This window comes from Rattus rattus, chromosome 17 (assembly GCF_011064425.1).
Source record: "Rattus rattus isolate New Zealand chromosome 17, Rrattus_CSIRO_v1, whole genome shotgun sequence".
Taxonomy (NCBI): domain Eukaryota; kingdom Metazoa; phylum Chordata; class Mammalia; order Rodentia; family Muridae; genus Rattus; species Rattus rattus.
This window is the reverse complement of record NC_046170.1, coordinates 38,921,377-38,942,525: the sequence shown is the minus strand read 5'-3', so window position 1 is coordinate 38,942,525 and position 21,149 is coordinate 38,921,377. Positions and strand designations below refer to the sequence as shown.

The 21,149-nt window shown below is 48.6% G+C and overlaps 1 protein-coding gene and 1 long non-coding RNA gene across 2 annotated transcripts in view; one reads left to right on the top strand and one right to left on the bottom strand.

Moving 5' to 3' along the window:
* Positions 1-21,149, bottom strand: part of Cdh13 (cadherin 13) — a 1,043,248-nt gene that overhangs the window by 38,025 nt on the left and 984,074 nt on the right. The gene's annotated exons all lie outside the window — the stretch shown is intronic.
* On the top strand, positions 8,688-9,319 carry LOC116886688. The gene is made up of 2 exons (XR_004386123.1): positions 8,688-8,771; positions 9,045-9,319. It is a non-coding gene; the product is annotated as an uncharacterized LOC116886688 (long non-coding RNA).

The following is a 21,149-nucleotide window of genomic DNA, read 5'->3' as shown; positions in this document are numbered from 1 at the left end:
TTGTGTGGGTGTTGGTGTTGGAAGGCAGAGACAGGATTGGGGGCCAGCTCCCGGTGCAGGCAGCGTGTCAAGCTGGGGGCGAGCCAACCAACAATTACAAAGAAGAGTATAAAATGGGGGTAATCAGAGAAAAGACAAGGAGTTAGGGTCCATGGCTACATGTGGAGAACCCTGCATGTTGACCATGCTGGTTCTTGACCGTTAATCTGACAGGATTTAGATCACCGTGGACACACACTTCTCGGTGTTTCCGGAATGGGGGAACTGAGGAGGGAAGACAGGCCCTGGTTATGGATGGCCCCATCCCACAGCTGGGATCCTGGATCCCAGGGGAAAGTGAGCTGAGTGCCAGCGCTCATATCTCCGATTTCCTGCTGGAGACACCATATAAGCAACTGCCTCACCCTCCTCCCGCCATGCCTTTCCTGCCACCATGGACTGTTCCACCAGACCACGAGCCCAAGTAGACCCCGCCTTCCTTCAGTTGCTTTTGTGAGATAACTTTGTCACAGCGGTGAGGAAAGTGAATAATGCCCTCTCCAGTAAAGGACACAGAATATTATTCCACCCATGATTATTTCATCTCATGGCAAGGGCCATGAGGACAATTCCCTCACAATAAGCCACAGTGCTTTCTGTCCTCAGTATTTGCTTCCCGCAGAACCTCTAACTGGGAGCACACATCCATAACCCCCCTTCCCTACCCCAGAAGATGCCTTACAGCGTTTTGCAGAGGAGGAAGCAGGTTCTGAGTGGTTCTGAGTGGACCTGCACTTGTCCAAGTACTACAGTAGCTATTAGATGGCAGAACTGGCCTTCCAACCTGACTCTCTGTCTTCCAGGCTCAGACCAGCTTTTCTTTATCTGGAGCAGGTCACATGAGCTGGCTGCTCTACGTCATTGGCTCTCCAGCTGAGATGTGCACAAGGTTTATAAAGGGTTGCTTTATGTATGATAGGTCCTTGTCTATCAACTATCTATCTATCTATCTATCTTTCTTTCTTTCTTTCTTTCTTTCTTTCTATCATCTATCAATCAATTATCCATCCATCTTTTATCTATATCTATCTATCTATCTATCTATCTATCTATCTATCTATCTATCTTTTATCTATCCATCCATCTATTCTCTCTCTCTATCTTTTATCTATCCATCCATCTATTCTCTATCTATCTATCTATCCATCCATCTATCTTTTATCTATCTATCTATCTATCTATCTATCTATCTATCTTTTTATCTATCCATCCATCTATTCTATGTATGTATGTATGTATCTATGTATCTATCATCTATCCATCCATCTATCTTTTATCTATCATCCATCTATTCTCTATCTATCCATCCATCTATCTTTTATCTATCCATCCATCTATTCTCTATCCATCCATCCATTCATCTTTTATCTATCTATTCATCCTTCTCTATCTATCCATCCATCCATCTATTATCTATCTATCTATCTATCTATCTATCCATCCATCCATCTGTCTTTTATCTATCCATTCATCCATCTATTATCTATCTATCTATCTATCTATCTATCTATCTTGGATTTTTAAAGATAGAGTCCAATACTCTAGCCTAGGCTTGCCTAGAACACAGCAAAAGCTAAACTAGTGGCCATCTTTCATCCTTCTGCTGGGATTAGAGGCATGGGACAACAGCAGACTCTCACCCCTCTCTCTCCCTCCCCTCTCTTCCTCTCCCTTCTTTTCCTCTATATTTGCTGTTGTGTTTCCTGCTGGTGGGCACATCTTAGGCCTAAGAACACAAGTATGAATGAGCCTCACGGAACTGCTCTGCACTTGAATATTTTATATGCAGGGCTTGGGTGAACTCCTTCCTGTGTCTAGGGATTCCTCGCAATCCCTAAACCTTGCTGAGTCGTGGCCTCTACTTGGTTAGCAGGGTCGTGGAGGGTCTAAAACAGCCCAAAGTCTACAGACCAACACCAACAGTGACAATCTTAGCAAGACACAGGCAGCCAGCACTTGGGAGGCTGTTCAGAGTGGTGTCAGGAATGTTTGAGGACATAAGGAAACCCAGGGCAAGCCACTGCATGACAGGGGAAATCACCAGAGAGAGAAGGGTGAGAGAGGAACTTATGGGCACTTCAGAGGAAGCAGCAAATAGCAGCCTGGGGGTGGGGCTTTGGAAGGTAGGTGAAGCCTCCACGTTGTTGGAAAGACACTACTTCATCCATGTGCAGCTTGTTGGGTGTGGAATGTGGTGCGTGTTGTCTCAGAACACTGCTGGGAACTAAAAGCAACAGCCATAGATCCATCAGTGTTCACAGTGAGAAGACCTATGGTTGGGGTAACACAAATGTAAAAAAAAAAACCCCAAAAAACAAAACTCATTGTTTTCATCTAAACTCTTCATTAATGTTTTTCTTCCTCCATTCTGAATGACTTGGATTTTGCTGAAAGTTGACCTCGTGCTTCTCTTTGGAGAACAGTTAGCTGGCTACTTTTGACAACAGCGGAGTCTTCTGGTCTCTTGGGTTAGGGTATCTACACACACACACACACACACACACACACACACACACACACACACACACACACACACACCAGACAGCACATGGCCCTGGCAAGTCCCCTCCACACAGGTCCAATTGCACTTCTGGTCTCTTGGGTTAGGGTATCTACACACACACACACACACACACACCAGACAGCACATGGCCCTGGCAAGTCCCCTCCACACAGGTCCAATTGCACTGCTTCCAGGTCAAGCTCATCCCTAGCTCGCTGATGCCATTGGCCTGGGGGTGTCTTACTGGGGTTATTCTCCAGGGAGGCTCTCAAGCAGTAAGTCTCCTGGGAATGGAGAACATGAATCAGAAGCCAGCATGGATGTTGGTGTGTGTTTGTTCTGAGATTTCAGTGGGTCGGTTAATGGACACACATGACTCTGTGCCAGCACCTGGTTCTCAGAACCCATCAGCCGCCCAGCTGAACAGAGGCTTGCCACCTTCCAGAAGGCGCTAACAAGCCGACCTTCTGCTGGGCATCTCATAAGATGGATGGCTGAACCTCTCCTGTGCCTTGAAGGTTAGTGGACACAGTCTGGCAGGTTGCCCAGAGGAGGAGGTCAGGCCCAGCAAGATGCATTACTGAGCTGGCGGTCTCCTCTCACAGTGGGGTCTAAGCAGTCATCCGCAGATAGCAGGAGGCTGGCTACAGGGACAGAGGCAGGGACAGTGACAGGGTTCTGGGGGACCAAGGGTGACTGAGCTTCAGTGGTGAGGGTTCCAGAGGAGCACAAAGCCAGGTTCATATACCTGCTCCGTGAAGGCTCTGAGGAGCCTTCCTCCTGCAGCGCACAGCAGCTGCACCCTCGTCTCCACTCCAGCCAGTACCTCCCATGGCCTTTTACTGTGGGATTGGGTCATCTTCACTTAACTTTGCCAAAGGTCCCAACTCCCCGTGTTCTGGTTTCTACTTCTGTCACTGTGATGAAACATCTAGACTGAGAATGAGTTACGATGAAGAGGGGTTCATAGGGTTTGCAGTTGCAGACCCCAGGGCCTCACTGTATGGAAATCACAGTGGCAGGAGCTTGAGATAGCTGGTCACACCATATCCACAGTTGAGAGCAGAGAGAAACCAAAAAGCCGCTCTGCTCAGCTTAGTTTTCTTCAGTCATACAGTTTAGGGCCCAGCCTAGGGAATGGTGCTGCCCAAAATCAGAGTATAACTTCCCAACTCAAGACATTTCCTATGCCCCCCCCGACCTCCGCCAACCTGACACAGACCATCCCTCAATTGACACCCCCTTCTCTGGTGATTCTGGGTTGCAGCAAGCTGACATTTAATACGAACATCACAGCTTGATAATGAAGTTTGTCCAGAAGGTGCTGGGCTCCTGAGAGAGGCTGAACTTACTGCTCTCATACAGGCTCTGATTAGTCAAGGCTGGTTCATTATGAGACCTTGGCCAGTGAGTGGGCAAAAGTCAGATATAAGAGGGCTCTAGGATCAGCCCAAGGACCAGTAAGCTTTTTGGCTCCATGGTAGTTCCCTTCTTACCTCCCACCATTGACTCATCCTGTTTCCCACTCAAAGCCTGAAATCTTCTGTTGTTCATGTGATCTGTCACAGACACTGGGAATCCCTTGTCCCACCCCTTTCCTGGGCTGGCTGGCTTGTCATCACTCTTCAGGTCCCAGTTCAAAGGTCACCTCCCACACAGTCTCCTGTGTGCTGTCCCACTGAGTTATCTTCTCCAGAACGGACTGAGGTGGCTAGAAGCTGTGACCACACTGGCTTCATGGTTACCTGCTCATTCACAGTTTCATTGTACTGTCCCCTAAGATGCAAACACCAAGTCAGGACAGTGTGTCCGCCATGTTCTCTGTCATTCTTGGGGCCAGATCCTAACAGTTACATCAGCAAGTGTTTGTTGGATATATCAAGGCTCCCTGAAAGCCACTGCTAAGAGCCTTAACCTTGACCGTCTCAGTCCACACGAAGCATCTGCTGTACATCTCAGGGTACTTAAATATCCCATGAGGCTGTTGGAGCATCTGTAAGAGAATCTGGCTGATTTGCTGAGTGAACACGTACTCCCTTAGCCTGACAGTAAAGCCAGGTGGTACTTTGGGCCTTCCTGATTGTTAGCTCTTCTAAGAGGCTATCATGGACTGCAGAGATGGCTCAGCAGTTAGGAACGCATACTGTTCTAAGAGAGGACCCAGCTGAGTCTCCAATACCCATGCTGGGGGTCTTGCAACAGTCTGTAACCCCAGCCCCCAGAGCTCTGACACCTTCTTGTCTCCACAGGTACTGCTACTCATGTGCACACGCCTAGACACGCATGCACATCATTACGAAGCATCCAAATAATATTTTTCTTTTTTTTTTCAGAGCTGGGGACCAAACTCAGGGCCTTGCGCTTGCTAGGCAAGCGCTCTACCACTGAGCTAAATCCCCAACCCCACGTCCAAATAATCTTAAAAGGAGGATGTCACCATACAATTATTTTTTTGTCTTGAACTTTTCATCTAACTGTAGTTAAAGTTTCAGGAGATCTCAGGAGGATTCTCAACCTTAACAGATGCTAAACCGATGTTCTCCGGGTTGTACACTCTTTGATACAGAACTCCATCTCTAATAGTCTAGCCTAAAAATGTATAAAGGGAAATTTCTAAACGTGAGGAGTGCTGGGCTAAAGCTGGGTGGGACCCTCCTTCTTTGCAGGACTTCTCAGAGCCTTGGCTACACAGATTCATGTTGTGACTGATGTCATCGGAGGAAAGGCCTGGGGATAAAATGCCACTCACACTTGCTAAGCAGGAAATCAGTGATGATGTCCTCACCATCCCTATTAGAGAAAAGTTACATAGAAGTTAATGGCCGTTATCCAAAATGCCTAGTTGCCTAGGCAATGGGGCACAGTGCAGACATCCCATCATAGCAGATGTGGCCAGTTGACTCAGTCTGAAATGGTGGTGGTGGATTAGGAAATCTCTCTACAGTATGTTGGTGCATGCATGGTGTACACAGGTGACACACTAACAGCCCTGCACCCATCTTTGGAAATACCAGCGACTGGTCAGATGAGCTCCCTGGGCTCTCTGCCTGCTGCTGGGGCCACTTCTCTTGTTGAACCTTTCCCTCTGTGAGGGAGGAGGCGGAGCATAAGACTCATGGGACTTTTGAGGCTCAGGAAGCTCAGAGGTCACAAGACCCACGAGCCGTGTCCAACGGTGACAAGCCAGGATGTGGCACCAAGAGAGGGAAAGCCAGAGGTCCCAGCACCCACCCTTAGCCATTCTGCTACTGAAGCCTTAATCCCATAATGCATTGCGATGTATCTTAAGAGAAGCAGTTAGAGCTATGTGAGGTCACAGCGTGAGCCTCTGAGCGGACAGGATTAGTGTGCTGATAGGAAGAGAGCCCAGAAAGTTCCTTTAGTTACTGGTCTTGTATGCCCCATTGATGTATGTGCCACCTGGGCATAGGGAGGAGCAGCTGCGTGCATGCAGGAGAAGAGCCCTCAGAGGAAAGATGGGTGGCAACCGTGATCTTGAACTTCTGGCCTCAAGAACGTGTTAAAATCTTCTCCTAGGTCTAAACCATCCATTCTATATGGTATTTTGTTATGCCAGCCTCAGCTAACATATATAAACATTAGGTGCTCTATGACAATGCCATATTTATTAGTTACAAGAAAACAAGGGCTGGTGAGATGGCTTAGAGGGTAAAGATGCTTGCTGCCAAGCCTGATGTCTTGAGTTCAAACTCTGGAACCCTCACGGTGGAAGGAGAGAACTGGACCTCAAAAGCTGTCCTTTGACCTCTACACGAGGACCGTGGCGCCCACACATGAGCATGCCACACACACACACACACACACACACACACACACACACACACCTGTGCACACAAATAGATGAATAGATACAAAAGTATTAAAAGGAAATAATACCAACGATCATGTGCCAGCACACGTCACTAGCCTTTCTAATCCGTAAGTGTTTGCCCTATGAGAATGACACACATGGCAACTGTGCCCTTCTGGAGTAGACAGTTCTTTGATGGCCGAGAGCCCTGGCTTGGCTCTGCTTTTCCTCCTGCTCCTGTGGTCATGACCCTCAGTAGAGTCTGGGGGAATGCTGTGTAGGCTGAGGAGGGGTGCCATGATCCCGCACTCCAGCCACAGCTTTCATAGAGTCCATGTCTGTGTGAGCTCGGGCATTGTCCAGACCTCTGACATGAGCATTGCGCCCCTTCTCCTCACTCTAGAAGCAGCTGCCAAGCCCTGGGATCCACTGCCAGCACCAGACATGGGACAGCCTAGCACATGGGAGGTGGAGGTGGGAAGGTCAGAAGTTCAAAGTCATCCTTGATTATATAGCAAGTTCAAGGCTACACTTGGCAGGAGAACCTGTCTCAAATTATCTATCTGTCTGTCTGTCTATCTATCTATCTACCTACCTACCTATCTATCATCTATCTATCCATCTATCTATCTATCTATCTATCTATCTATCTATCTACTATCTATCTATCTATCATCTACCTATCTATCTATCTATCTATCTACCTATCATCTACCTATCATCTATCTATCATCTACCTATCTATCATCTATCATCTACCTATCATCTATCTATCTATCTATCTATCTATCTATCTATCAATCATCTATCTATCTATCTATCTATCTATCATCTACCTATCTATCATCTATCTATCTATCTATCTATCTATCTATCTATCTATCTGTCTATCATCTACCTAGCTATCATCTATCTATCTATCTATCTATCTATCTATCTATCTATCTATCTATCTCTCTATCTATGTCAAACTGGGTACTGGCATTCCTCTCTCTGCTCCCTGACTGTGGACACAATGGGATACCCTTCACATTCTTGTCACCATGACTTCCCTGCTATGACAGACTGTATCCTCCAACTGTGAACCCAAATTAGCTCTCCCTTCCTTCGGTTGCCTTTGTAAGGTTGTTTTGTTACAGCAACCAAAAAAGTAACCAATACACTATTATTACCATTGTTATTCTTGTTACCTAATTAAAGACAGATCTAGACAATAAAATAGAACTGAAATTTAACATCTCTTCATCACACACACACTGCACATGATATATGCTCACACACAGATACATGTGTGAGTACACACATGCATGCACACATGGATGCATTTACCCATACACACACACACACACACACACACGCACACGCACACACACACACACATACACACGCACACACACGCACATCCACACAGCATAGTGAATCACCTGCGTCTGGGCACAGGCTGTGGGCTGGCCAATGACAGCCAGTGCCTCTCCTCAGGCTCCCATGTGTGAACATCTAGGCTGCGCTGTGAGGCTCAGCAAAACAGAGTGCAGCTCACTGCCCAGTGCCCTGCTCTATCCTCCCATGCACCCTCACACCCTGTCCTTTGCCACCCACGTGGTATTGCGTAACCAACCCCTTGGTGGGAATGGTGGCTCTGTGTATGATCACAGCTGTCAAATGTCTGAGACACGTGGGGCCATGTGGAAAATATCTTCCCTCAAGCAGTTTTCATTTCCCTCCCCCCAAAAGCAAGGTCAATATTGGTGCTTAAAATGAACCCGTGAGCCCCCAAAGCTGCATGAAATGTGAGCTGTAGCAGAGGGAGGGCTAAGGTGGGGGCTGCTGCCTTTTTAGTCCACTCTGACATTCCCAGGGTCTCGGATCTGCATGGTGAGCAGAGCAGCCTTCCCAGCCCGAGGGGGCCCCCAGCCTCACATCCCAGACACACTGCTTCCTTGGGTAGCTATTCTGAGCCTTTGTCCTTTGGACCCGACGGTGCCTTTCAGAGTGCCAGTGTCAATTTGCCAACGTTCTTGACTTTTCGAATCCCCCACACTGACATTTGATTTTGCAGAGCTGAGTGTTGGCCTTCTCCACAGAGATGCCTCCCACCACGAGGTCCCACCATGAGGGTGGGCATCTTTGGGGAGAGTATATGTCACTATATGCCACAGAGACTGGACCCCGAGGGTGACAGTCAAATCCGAGTGAGGGATGAAAGGGCACTTGCTGTAAAAGCCTTTTAACATTTCAGAATATACAAGAAATTGGATCAAGTTGAGGGGGAAAATGGAGGAACCTATTTTTTTCTCCAGACCCGGTGGTTGTTCACACTTTCTTGTTTCTGCCACAGGGCCTCGAGGAGATGACACACCGCAAAGTTCCATTTGTGAGGAGTACCAGGACCCTGCCAGGAGGCTGGACAGACAGCGGGTGAGTGGCTGCCCTGAGCAAGGGTCTGGGAGGCCAGGGGAGGAAGATGGGCACGGCATGTCTATTCAGGGAGATGGAAAGTCTGAGGTTAAAGGTGGCATGGGTTACGTGACTCCACGAGTGTGCCACGAATCCTAAGACTAGGATTCACAGTCTTTAAATATTCAGCTGACATTTATTTCGTGTGTGTGTTTATGTGGGGGCATGACACAGCGACTGTGTGGAGGTCAGAGAACAACTTGTGAGAGTTGATTCTTTTCTTCCATCATGCAGGTTCAGTGAATTCGACTCAGGTCGTCAGATTTGGTGACAAGTGTCTTTACCTGCCAAGCCCTCTCACTGGCCCTGGTGTGTGACCCTGGTGTGTGGCCCTGGTGTGTCGTCTTTCAGCAAGTGGACTGTAGCTCAGTAAAGTTGCTATGTGCAAGCAAATTCCTTCACAGGGCTTCCCACAGTCATTAAAGCCAAAAATACTAAACCAAACCAAACCCCTTCCCATGACAGTCTCCAGAAGACTCCATTACTGAATAAAAGATATTTTGATTTTTCCCCTCATTGTCCCATGCTTGTCAAAGGACTGGTGTGTGTATGTGTGTGCCTGTGTGTGCACGAGGGTGGTGTGTGTGTGTGTGTATGGTGTGTACATGCATGTGTGTACATGTATGTGTAGTGTGATGTGTATATGTATGTATGGTTTGTACATGCATGCATGGTTGTGTGTGTGGTATGTGTGTACCTGTATGTGTATGTGTTGTGTGTGTATGTGAGGTGTGTGGGATGTGATGTATGTTGTGTGTGCTTGTGTGTATGTGTGTGTGTGTGCATGTGTGGTGTGGTGTGATATGATGTGATGTGTGTGGTGTGTGCGTGTGTGTGTGTGTATGGTGTGTACATCCATGCGCATGTGTGTGCTTGTGTGGGTGTGTGGTGTGGTGTGATATATGTATATGGTATGCACATGCATGTATGGTTCTAGTGTGTGTGTCTGTGTCTGTGTGTCTGTGTGTATGTGTGAGATGGCTGGTCCCTAGCCAGGGCTTATGTCATGATTTGAATATGAGTGTTGCCTGAAGGCTCACATTTTTTAAGGCTTGGTCTGCAGCCGGGGAATCTTCTTTGGAAACCGGAGGGAGTAGGTTGGTGCAGAGTGTCTTAGGAGGTTTTATAAGAGTCTGGGTCCCTTGCTCGCTTTCTCCTCCTTACAGACAATGAGGTGAAGCTCTTCTACCACACACTCTTCCACCATGATGTTCCACCCAGACACATGGGGCCGAGCAGCCATGGGCTGAGCTCTCGGCAAAGGGAGCCAGCACGCAGCTGTCCTCCCTTCTAGGTGTTGCTGGTACACTGTGAGTCACTCAGCAATCACCTGCTGCAGAGTACGCACCTCCCACACCCAGACCGATGCCCGCGGTCCACCAGAACCTCAGCCTATGACGTTCACATCACTCACATTTCTGCGCCTGTGTCCCTGTCTGTTGAACAAAGGACGCACTAAGTGACAGTCTCTATGCTTTTCTTTCTGACTGTCCATAAAATTATGACAGTCTCTACCAAAGGGATCGTTACTCACGGATGAACGAAAAAGTTCTAAACTTCTCCCTGGTGGGCAGACACAACCTCAAACCCTGGCCATTTCCCCTATGTGACACGTGACATTTCCCATCATAGTTTGAGTGGACAGACTGGAAAGATGGCCGCTAAAGGTGAGAAAAATAAACAGCCTCTACCAACTGCTCACTCTGCCTTCAGAGGGTAATTATTATTTTTTTTCAAAGTAAGATCACGAGAAGTCGATTTATGCTCTCGGAGCCAATTCAAATGCTAGGTTTGAACCGTATCCATTTATCAGCTTCCAGAGAGCTGATTGATGGCCTAACTGTCCTACTTTGTATTCTGACCGGCTCAGAGCGTCAACTGACAGCACGGGAAGAAATATCCCCCATCTCATTGCGCCTGACAGGTTACAAATGAGCACGACTCGATTTTTCTGCTGTGGAAAATTAGCGTTTTGAAAATCTCATTAGAAATTAGTCCTGAAAGCTGTTTCCCAACTCGGATGTTTGGCCCATCGCTTTGGACCCGTTTTGGCCATTCAATTTCCTGACCACACCCAGCAGGGGACTGGGATCTTTAGAACAGGTTAGGTTGTCTTTCTCATCTGCATCTAACCCTTCTGTCACCTCAGGCCTGTATTCAGGACGATGCTCCTCTCTCTTGCCCCCTGCATGGCTGGACTGTCCACATATCAAATGGTGAGAGTGACACAGACCGGTGGCCAGCATGTGAGAAGGACCAATATGGCAGTCTCAACTGACCTGAGCTTTAAGACCCTAGGCTTGCTTGGGGGTGCAGTGTCGGTGCCCACCCTGAGCGCTTTCTCCTAACTTTCCTCTCAGATGTTAATGATGACTGAACTGTTTCCCTGACCCCTCCCTCCCCCATATTTATCCATGGTGGTGGCTCCTGGAGTCACCTGCAGGGCTGAGGAGGGCAGCTCCCCAGGCAGTGACTCTGCCTTCTGATTTTGTGGATTTAGGAAGGCGTTTTAGGCTCTGAGGGATTTTTTGTTTGTTTGTCTGTTGTTTGTTTACATCATTCACTTTCAAATCCCTAGTGATCCTCCTGCCCCTGCTTCCTAAGTGCTGAGATTACAGACACGTGCCACGGACCCACGCCACGGACCCGTGCCACAGCACCCAGTTCCCCATAGTTTCTGGGGAATCTGGTCTAGTCACTGTCATATGGGACTGGCTGAGGAGCCCAGGTTCCTGATATTCTAAGCAGCCCTAAGCCCGTATCCAGGCCCCAAACATATCAAACCAAAAGGCAGGGCTACGCTGCAGTCTGAATGTGGACCATCCTCCACCGGCTCGTGAGCCTGGACACCCTGTCTCTGCTGCTGGGACTGTTTGGAAGGCTGCAGAACCTTTGGGAAGTGGAACCTGGAGGAAGTGGACCTCTGAATGGTGGATCTTGAGGTTCACAACTCCATTTTGCTTCCTGTCCTGTCTCTGCTTCCTGATTAGCTGCGATGTGAGCAAGCAGATGCCGTAGGCTGCCACAGAGCTGTGTCCAGGTCCCCAGCTCTCCACCGCGGCAGCGGTCTGTATCCCCTCAGATGGTGATCAGGACAAACCTTTCCTCCCCTCAGTTGTTTCTTGTAAGGTATTTGATCACTGGGATGAGAAAGGTGATTGACAGGTGGGAGGGGCAGGAACCCTCTGGCTTGGGAAAACCGCCAGGCATCTCTCTGGGCGCTCAACCGCCATCCCAGGGATTCCCAAAGACTTCTGGTTCTTCCTCCTCTTGTTTCTGAGCAACTGCTGCTCCTGCATTCCCTCACCCACTCTCCTGCCTGGGGATATCCACTCCTACGAGGCCTCCTGGCCTTTTCTTCCCTCGACTCCGTCAGCCTTGACTCTGAGCTTTTGAAACACAAGGTCGATAACAGCATCCTTCAGAGTCAGGCCCATAGGGAACCCTGCTGCCTGCAGATCAAGGCTCATACAGGACCCCCAGGACCCTCACAGTCCTGTCCGTTTTCTTGGTGAGCAGCTCCAGAGGCTTTGAGCCTCTGTGCCTTTGCTGGTACTGTTCCCTCTGCCCAAAGGTCCCTTCCCTTCTCTGAGCTTCCCAGACTCTGACAGATGCCATCGCTAGGCGTCTACTCTTCACGCAAGTGTCATTTTTGTCTGAGCTCTCGGACTTAAAACATCTCTTTATGCATCTCTCTCGTCCTCCAGACTGGGTAACCCTGGTGTCAGAGGTCACACGCGTTTAGGAGACCTGCATGTGAACTAGAGGCAAGATCACTCCTGTTGAGTGAAGTCAAAGAGAAGGGAGGAGGGGGCTGCAGGGGGAGGGTGGCCCTGGGGCTGTTTTGATGGGGCAGCTTCTATCTGGTCTCTCTGGAACCTGCTCTGGTGGGGCCACAGCTGTGCCTGCCTAGCAACCTGGCCCCCTGCTGGGGCTCATCCACCACTGACCTCATGGAGGGAAGGGTACAGGGATCCAGGAGAGCATTTAGGGAGCCTGGGGGAGGCTACAGGGGACAGACTCCAGTACAGTCACAGAGAGCTCAACGAAAGAGAAACATCTTCCAACTGGATCTAGTTTGAACTTGCTCACTTTCCTTCATCCACGCGTCCATACATCCATGCATATATCCACCCAGGCACACATATGTCTGCATGCATTCATAACACGCATGCGTGTATGCACCTGCCTATGCACTCACCCAGTCTTTCAGCATGGTAGGATACAAATCTTATGCACCCTGATCTGGGAAACCCCTGATCCCATGGATCTGATAGTCTGGAAGGGAGGCAGTGATAGAGACTGATAATATGTCAACGTAAGAGAGAGACCTGTGCTCTGAAAGCCAACATGTGGTATATAGGGTCAGGAGGCACCAGTGATGACCAGTGATGATCAGTGAAGACCAGTGATGATCAGTGAAGACCAGTGATGATCAGTGAAGACCAGTGATGACCAGTGAAGACCAGTGATGACCAGTGAAGACCAGTGATGACCAGTGATGACCAGTGAAGACCAGTGATGACCAGTGAAGACCAGTGATGACCAGTGATGATCAGTGATGACTAGTGGTGGGAGGGGGTCTTGGAAGGACCTTTCTTTTCCTTCCTTCCTTCCTTCCTTCCTTCCTTCCTTCCTTCCTTCCTTTCTTCCTTTTCCTTTTCCTTCCTTCCTTTTTCTTTTAGACACTGTCTGGGCTGGAAGTCACTATGTAGCTGAGTGGAACCTTGATTAGATCATCCTCCTGCCTCAGCAACTTAAGCACTTAAATGCACGTGTACTTAGATTCAGACCATTGGGGAAGGAGAGATTCTTTAGTGAGTGCTCTGAAGCCTCAAAGGGGAGCACAGCTGGGACCTAAACAGCAGCAAGATTGTCCTATGAGGTCTGTGGGGGAGAATATACCAGGCAGAAGAGGCTACCATGATTGGCAGTTGGGGAGGAGTCTTTTACTGAGAAGCAGCTCAGAACTGGTCCCATGGATCTGCACGCAGAGTCTGAGAGTCATTAAGACAGGATTAACCTTTCTCAGCAGTGGCTTCCACGGGTGTGGGACAGACACCAATGTGTTCCTCAGTTGTGATTTTATTTATGTCATATATGCAGTCTGGCCCTGGGCATGGAGCAGGCTGCCCAATGCAGAAATCTCAGAAGGCTTTGCCAGGGGGAAGTCTTTGTGCCTTCCGCCTCTGTGTCATCAGGCAGGTGGGAGATTGATCACTGAGTTCTGGTACCCTGATTCAAAGTGACACTTCCATCTGACTTCAAAGTGACACTTCCATCTGACTTCAGCTCCTTTTCATATTTTAAGAAGGCTCAATGGACTCTGTTCATTACGAGTGTCACCCAGCTCTAGTTACTGTGAAACCAGAAGGTCACTGCTTAGCTCGGGGCTCAGAAATATGGCACCTGTCAGGAGTGTGATTTAGGAACCTGGCCTTCCTTAGCAGCCCCCAGTGGACTAAAATTGAGTCAACGATTCAATTGGCTGCTGCAGAGTAAAACCGGGAGCCATCTGAGGCGGTCTGTGGTGCACACACACTATGAACATGCACGAAAGACATGTCTGTGTTTATCTAGTATGTGGTGTGTGTGTGTGTGTGTGTGTGTGTGTATGGTGTGAGTGTGTGTGAGGGACTGTGTGTGCGTATGTAAGAGAGGGTATGTGTGTAGTGTGAGTGGTATGTGTATGTGAGTGTGTTTCTGGTGTGGTATGTGTGTATGGAGTGTGTATGTGTGTGGTGTGTGTGAGTGGTAAGTGTAGTATGTGTGTGTAGTGTTTGTGTGTGTGAGACTGTATTGTGAAAATGTGTATGTGTGTATGTGAGTGTGTGTGCACAGAAGTTCATGTGTGAGCATGTGTGTGTGTGTGTGTATGAGAGAGGGGGGGTATGTGGTATGTAGTATGAGTGGTGTGTGTTTGTGAGTATGTTTGTGATGCGGTATTTGTGTATGTAGTGTGTATGTGGCGTGTCTGTGTGTGTGAGTGGTGTGTGTAGTATCTGTGTGTAGTGTTTGTGTGTGTGAGAGTGTATGTGTGAAAGTGTGTATGTGTGTATTTGAGTGCATGTGCACAGAACTTCGTGTGTAAACGCAGTGTGTGTGTGATTGTGTGTGGATCTGCATGTGTGTGAATGTGTATGAGTGTGTGTGTGTGCGTGTCTATGTGTGTGTGTCTATGTGTATGTGAATGTGTGTGTGTGTCTATGAATGTGTGTGTGTGTGTATGGTGTGAGTGTGTGTGAGGGACTGTGTGCGCGTATGTAAGAGAGGGTATGTGTGTAGTGTGAGTGGTATGTGTATGTGAGTGTGTTTCTGGTGTGGTATATGTGTATGGAGTGTGTATGTGTGTGCTGTGTGTGAGTGGTAAGTGTAGTATGTGTGTGTAGTGTTTGTGTGTATGAGACTGTATTGTGAAAATGTGTATGTGTGTATGTGAGTGTGTGTGCATGTGTGTGTGTGTGTGAGAGAGAGAGGGGGGGTATGTGGTATGTAGTATGAGTGGTGTGTGTTTGTGAGTATGTTTGTGATGCGGTATTTGTGTATGTAGTGTGTATGTGGCGTGTGTGTGTGTGTGAGTGGTGTGTGTAGTATCTGTGTGTTGTGTTTGTGTGTGTGAGAGTGTATGTGTGAAAGTGTGTATGTGTGTATTTGAGTGCATGTGCACAGAACTTCGTGTGTAAACGCAGTGTGTATGTGATTGTGTGTGGATCTGCATGTGTGTGAATGTGTATGAGTGTGTGTGTGTGTCTACGTGTGTGTGAATGTGTGTGTGTGTGTGTGTGTGTGTGTGTGTGATTGTGTGCCCCGCTGGAGAAAGCGTGCTGCTGAGTTAAATCTTAGCCCCTCTTCTGACTAGAACACACCCCTTCCTGGTCAGCACGACGGTGCAACAAACAGCGGCTCACAGCAAGTCCACCTTAGTCTGCTTCGGTCAGTGGCAGGAGTGGCCAGTCACATATCCAAGTCTCCATGGAGCGCATTGGAAGGGTGCTGCTGCCACTGAAGGAAGGCCAGGGACCAGCCAGGGTCTAGGGTCGGGGTTCGAATCCCACCTCCCCACCAGAGCAGGCATAAAACTTCTGAAAATGAGAAGTGATTGCCCCTGGCAAACCCTGGCACTACTTTCCAGGACGAGGGACGGGGTCAGAAACGATGCGGTGGATGGTCCTGACTCCCAAGAACAGCGGTCAGCAAGGGACACTCAGACTCCGTCTGAGAGCTGGGCACTCCTAGGGCAGGAGAGATGGCTCGGCGGTCAGGAGTGCGGACTTCCTGCAGAGGAACTGAGTTTGGCTCTGAGCCCTCACACAGAGGTTCGAGACCGACTGTAAGTCCAGCAGCTCCAGTGTCCTCCTCAGGACTCTCTGGCCACCTGCATCTACCAGTCCCCCAACAGACACAAATTAAAATAAAATAAATCTTAAAAAAAAAAAAAAGAGTTAGGGACTGTTAACCTCTATGGGAAAAGAGATTTCACGGCGGCTACCAGCACTCTGTCCAAGCAAGGTGGAGGAAGAGGGCTTGTGATTATTACATGAATTTAATATTTATGCCAGCATGAACTCAGGGCGATAAAGCTCCATTTTCTATCTTCCGCGGAATGAGGTGGGGTATTTACGAGCAAAAGCAGGCATGAGTGAGCAAGGAAACGTACCAAGTGCTGGCCATAAAACTCCCTCTCCAACCGAGCCGCTGTCTTAGCCCCTCTGAGCTGAAAAGCCCTTGCTCAGCAAATCACAAGTACCTGAGATTACGGAAGAGGAGGAGGAGGAGGAGGAGGAGGAGGAGGAGGAGGAGGAGGAGGAGGAGGAGGAGGAGGTGGAGGAGGAGGAGGAGGAGGAGGAGGAGAGCGGGGACCAACTCCGGCTTTCCCTCTATCTTAAGAGCACGAGAGATGTGGAAAAGAGGCAGTTGGCCAAAGACAGCGAGGCCCAAGAGGTGAGGAGGGGCCGTGCTCAAACACAGGGGCTAGGGGGATGTAAGAGAACTGGCTTTGTAAGAGATGGTGGAGGGCAGTGAAGGATGACACCAAAGGGTTGACCTCTGGTCCAGAAACACATATAAACACGGGCATGTGCACCTACACATGCATGCATGCCAACGTGAACACATGTACCTCACCAATACCTACCTACCCCAAACCTATCTCTTGGATTGACGACTGAGATTGTATAGCAATAGGTAAGTTGCAGCTTTGGTTAGAGGACAAAAGTTGCATGTAGAATGTTCTGGAAAAGTGTGGAACACTCAGGTTCCTCACCCCCACCCCTCCATGGAGACAACAGCAGGGGCCATTGGCAGTCACTTCAGAAGCATGCTTCCTGGCAATTTTACATATCCAGGTTTTGCATTTCACTTCCATAATGTATTTCTGTCAATAATACAAATCCATCTTTCTAAGGAAAGTCATATTTATGACACTTGGAGCAAACCATTTTCTAGTGAAAATCTCTAGATACTTCCGGAAACCATAGACAAGGCCCGAGGTGTCATTTTTTTGGTCCTGCTTTGCCAACATACATCTCCCTTCCCCCTAGAGTCACCTTCATTTTGGTCTAGGAGGCCATGCCTACTCCTGCAGTCCTAGGGACTAGTTAAGATTTTCTTGTACCAGGTCCCCTGGACTGATCCAATCTGGCTGCCTGTGACTGGCATAAGTCTGGACTGTGATTGTCTCTGGATCAGCCAGAGAAAGTTCCAGAATTCCACTGGAGCAGTGGACAGGAACTTCCCTGTCATGGAGAGCTGCAGCCCTTGTTGCAAGCCAAGGTCATGTTTGAGAGTAATATTGATGCCAGGCAAAGACATCGTCTAGTCAAGGCCTGTCAAGACAAGCCCACTGGTACAGTACTGGAATAGATGCCATGGATGTGACCAACCATTTTCTGATTGTTTCTTAAGACCAGCTCCACAAGGTGAAGCCCAGACCTGCCACCAGTATTGCACAAGAACCTATGTCTAGACAGGTCGTGGAGCCCAGGAATTTACCCACTGTTATTATTCTGCTAAGTGGACACAGTGTTAAATCAATTCCTCATGACTTATCATTATACCCATAGATTAGTGCTTCTACCAAACCTTCTCAGAGATGTTTCTATTTGCAGTAGATGATGATGGATACATGGAGTCACAACTGCCACGATGTAGAGGAGAACCAACTGCAGAATGCTTAGCCTTACAGAGAACGCATATACCACACCCCCTGTCCCAAGGCTCAATGATCATGGCGGAAGAGGGTGTGGAAAGAACATAAGAGCCAGAGGCAGTGAATGACGACACAGAAACAGTGTCCCCAGGACACGGCAGTGTGCTCCTGTGCATATGAATTTACAAAGTTGTGCCAGCATGCATGGAGCCTGTACAAGCTCAAAGCAGAGCAAATCTCTCTCAGCCTGGAGAGACGTGGGCCTGAGATCCCACCCCTAGTCGAAGAAACTGTCAGCTGCTGGGAAAGGAGGGGTTAGTTTCTTCCAGGAGTATAGCCCCAATGAGTTCACTGTACTCCAGCGGGAAGCCCTATGTCCAAGAGTATTTGGGTAACACACATTGACCTTGATAGGTGGGGGGCAAAGGACACAAAATTGAACAGGAAGGGAAGGGGTATAGCTAGGAAGAGTTGGGGTGGATAGGACCAACACTTGTTATATGTAATTCTCAAAGAATTAATAAGATATATTCTAAGACCAAGTTGGGAGAGAGAGTCCTGGTAAAGGTGACCATGATGGCACATGTAGGACTGCCATTATAAGCAGGCACTCTGGCGTTCCTATTCTGACCGGCTGGTGCCTACTGCCAGCTGTGCTAATCTGAGCGTTTCTCACGAGCAGTCAGCTCCAGTTGGGTGTGAGACCCTCACCTTTCCCCTAGGGTTCCCAGTTCTGGGAGCTGCCTCAGTCCCCTGCCCCCACTCCATTACAGTTTGAGACAGCCTGTCTCGGGAGCCGGGAGTCCTGGCCAAGAGTCTCTCCAGGGGAAGAATAATCTGTGAGGAGTGAACGTTGAAGTCGCAGGCCATGCTATCTACAGATGGGAAGTGACCCTTTTGCTTTTTTAGTTTATTAGTACTCATATTCACTTCCCCTCTCTGGAATCCCTTCTCAGCTTTCTGTAAAACGACGCCCTGGGCTAGGGCTGAGGATGGGACTCGGCATCCCCATTCCTGTATAGCATCGCCAGCACCACACTCATGTTGCAGCCGCACTTGGAATCCCAGTGCTTAGGAGGCAGAAGTTTAAGGTCATCCTCAGCTACATGGTGACGTAGAGGCCAGCCTGGGCTACAGGAAAGAAGAAAGTGCTCTTTGCTCAGACAGACTGAGAGCGAAGAAGGATGCAAGGACAAGCTATCTTTCCTGAAGAACAAGTTCTGTGAAAATAAAAATCTCGTTTCTCAGAAAGATGATGGGGGTTCGGAAGGATGAAGGCAATGGAGCCGATGACAGCCCATCAAGGGAGGCTCCAGCAGGGCCCGCCCGCAGCGGGCGCTGCATCATCACACAGGGGAGGGCCACTCGCAGTGCATTATGGGAGCATTTGAAAGCAATGGCGCTAGCTTCATCTTAGCATCTCCGACAGTGGCCAAGAAACCCACTGTCGTTTCCCACGTCAGTTTGTAGAGTGCACTTCTACAACAACAAAAATCCAGGTGACGTGTCAGCCGATTAATAGGACTGCGCCATCCGGAAGTGATGCCCGCTTAACTTCCCTCCATCCCACTGTCGCGTGTGCGGTTCACATCCACACTTGGCAGGCACAACAGCGTGTGGCAAATACTTGTCTAGACCATGAGAATGGAGCAGAACAGGGATTGTTCTGGAAAAAGGGAGAAGGGTAGATACACTGGATAACACCAGGAAGACACCAGCCATGCCTCGAGCCTGGGAGCAAGGTGTCTGCCTTGCAGGCTTGCAGAGGCCCTGGCTGCTTTTGACTTTTGGTGTGACATAATTAGCTGCTTTAAGTTCCTGCAGTGATGGGTGCAAACAGAACTACAGCAGGGGGACGCTGGCCTGGTCTGTGCTGCCTGTGTGTGATTTCCGAGCGTGTGTGTGTGTGTGTGTGTGTGTGTGTGTGTGTGTGTGTGTATAAATGGCCCCACAGCAGCAGCAACAGCAGTCTATCAGCGGAGAAAACCAGTATCTCAGTGTTGTTTGAAGGAAAAATAAAAAGGTACCCAGAAAACATCTGGCAACCAGCTGTGGGTTTTATTTTATTTTATTTTATTTTATTTTATTTTGAGACAGGGCCTCATGTGGTCCAGGTTGGCCTTGAACTCATAATATAGCCAAGGACAACCTTGAACATCTGACTTGCAGCTCCCAAGTGCTGGGATGGTAGGCATGTGATGCCATGCCTGGTTCATGCAGTGCTGGGATGTGAACTCGGGGCTTTACCTGTGCTAGATGAGTGGTACACTCAGTGGGATGCAACCTCTGTCTTCCTAGAAGTCGTTCGCTAAAGCCTAATTGCCTTATGCTACCCAACTAAGAGCTCTGATTTCCCTCTCCTCTGGCTTCTTTCCTTCCTCCCCTGGTGTTTTTCTCGTTTTTTTTCTTTTTCTTTTTGTTTTTTTGTTTTTGATGTAGTGCTGAGGATCGAACCCAGGGCTTTGTTTTTTCTAGGTATGATAAATCCTGTCTTAAACACTTGAAGTTTGGGGACCAGAGAGATAACTCAGTTTTCTTAAGAGCACAGACTGCTCTTCCAGAGGTCCTGAGTTCAATTCCCAGCAACCACATGGTGGCTCACAACCATCTGTAATGGGATCTGCTGCCCTCTTCTGGTGTGTCTGAAGACAGCTACGGTGTACTCATAAACATTAAAAGCGAAATAATTCTTTAAAAAAAAAAAGAAACCTTGGTTTTTACAGCTTCTTTTCCAGAGATCGTCTTAGTGGCAGGGGCAAGTGACCACAGGATGAAGATTTGCGTGGAAGGTGTAAAAGCCAGAATAAACCCAGAATCTAATAAAGTGTGGCTCACGTCACTTATCAGCTTCACGGGAAGTCTGCAGAGCTCACCCTGACCTGTCATTCTGACTTCCACGCTCTGGCCAGATGAGAACTGTGAACACACGTGAAATTCCAGATGTAAACAAGCCGTACATTTAAAATTGTGCCAATTTGAGAAGCTTAAATGAAATCCTGTGCCCCTGAGCTCTGCCCCACCTGGGGCCTGGGAGTCACGCGGAGCCCAGCACACGCATGCTCCCTGCCAGCCAGACGCTGAGATACCATCTGGCTTATTTTGTCCACGGTCATGGTGTTGCAGCCTATCTATTGAAGTAAGCCTTAAAGACAGCGGGGCCAAAACACAAGAGCATCACTGCCATCCGTGAA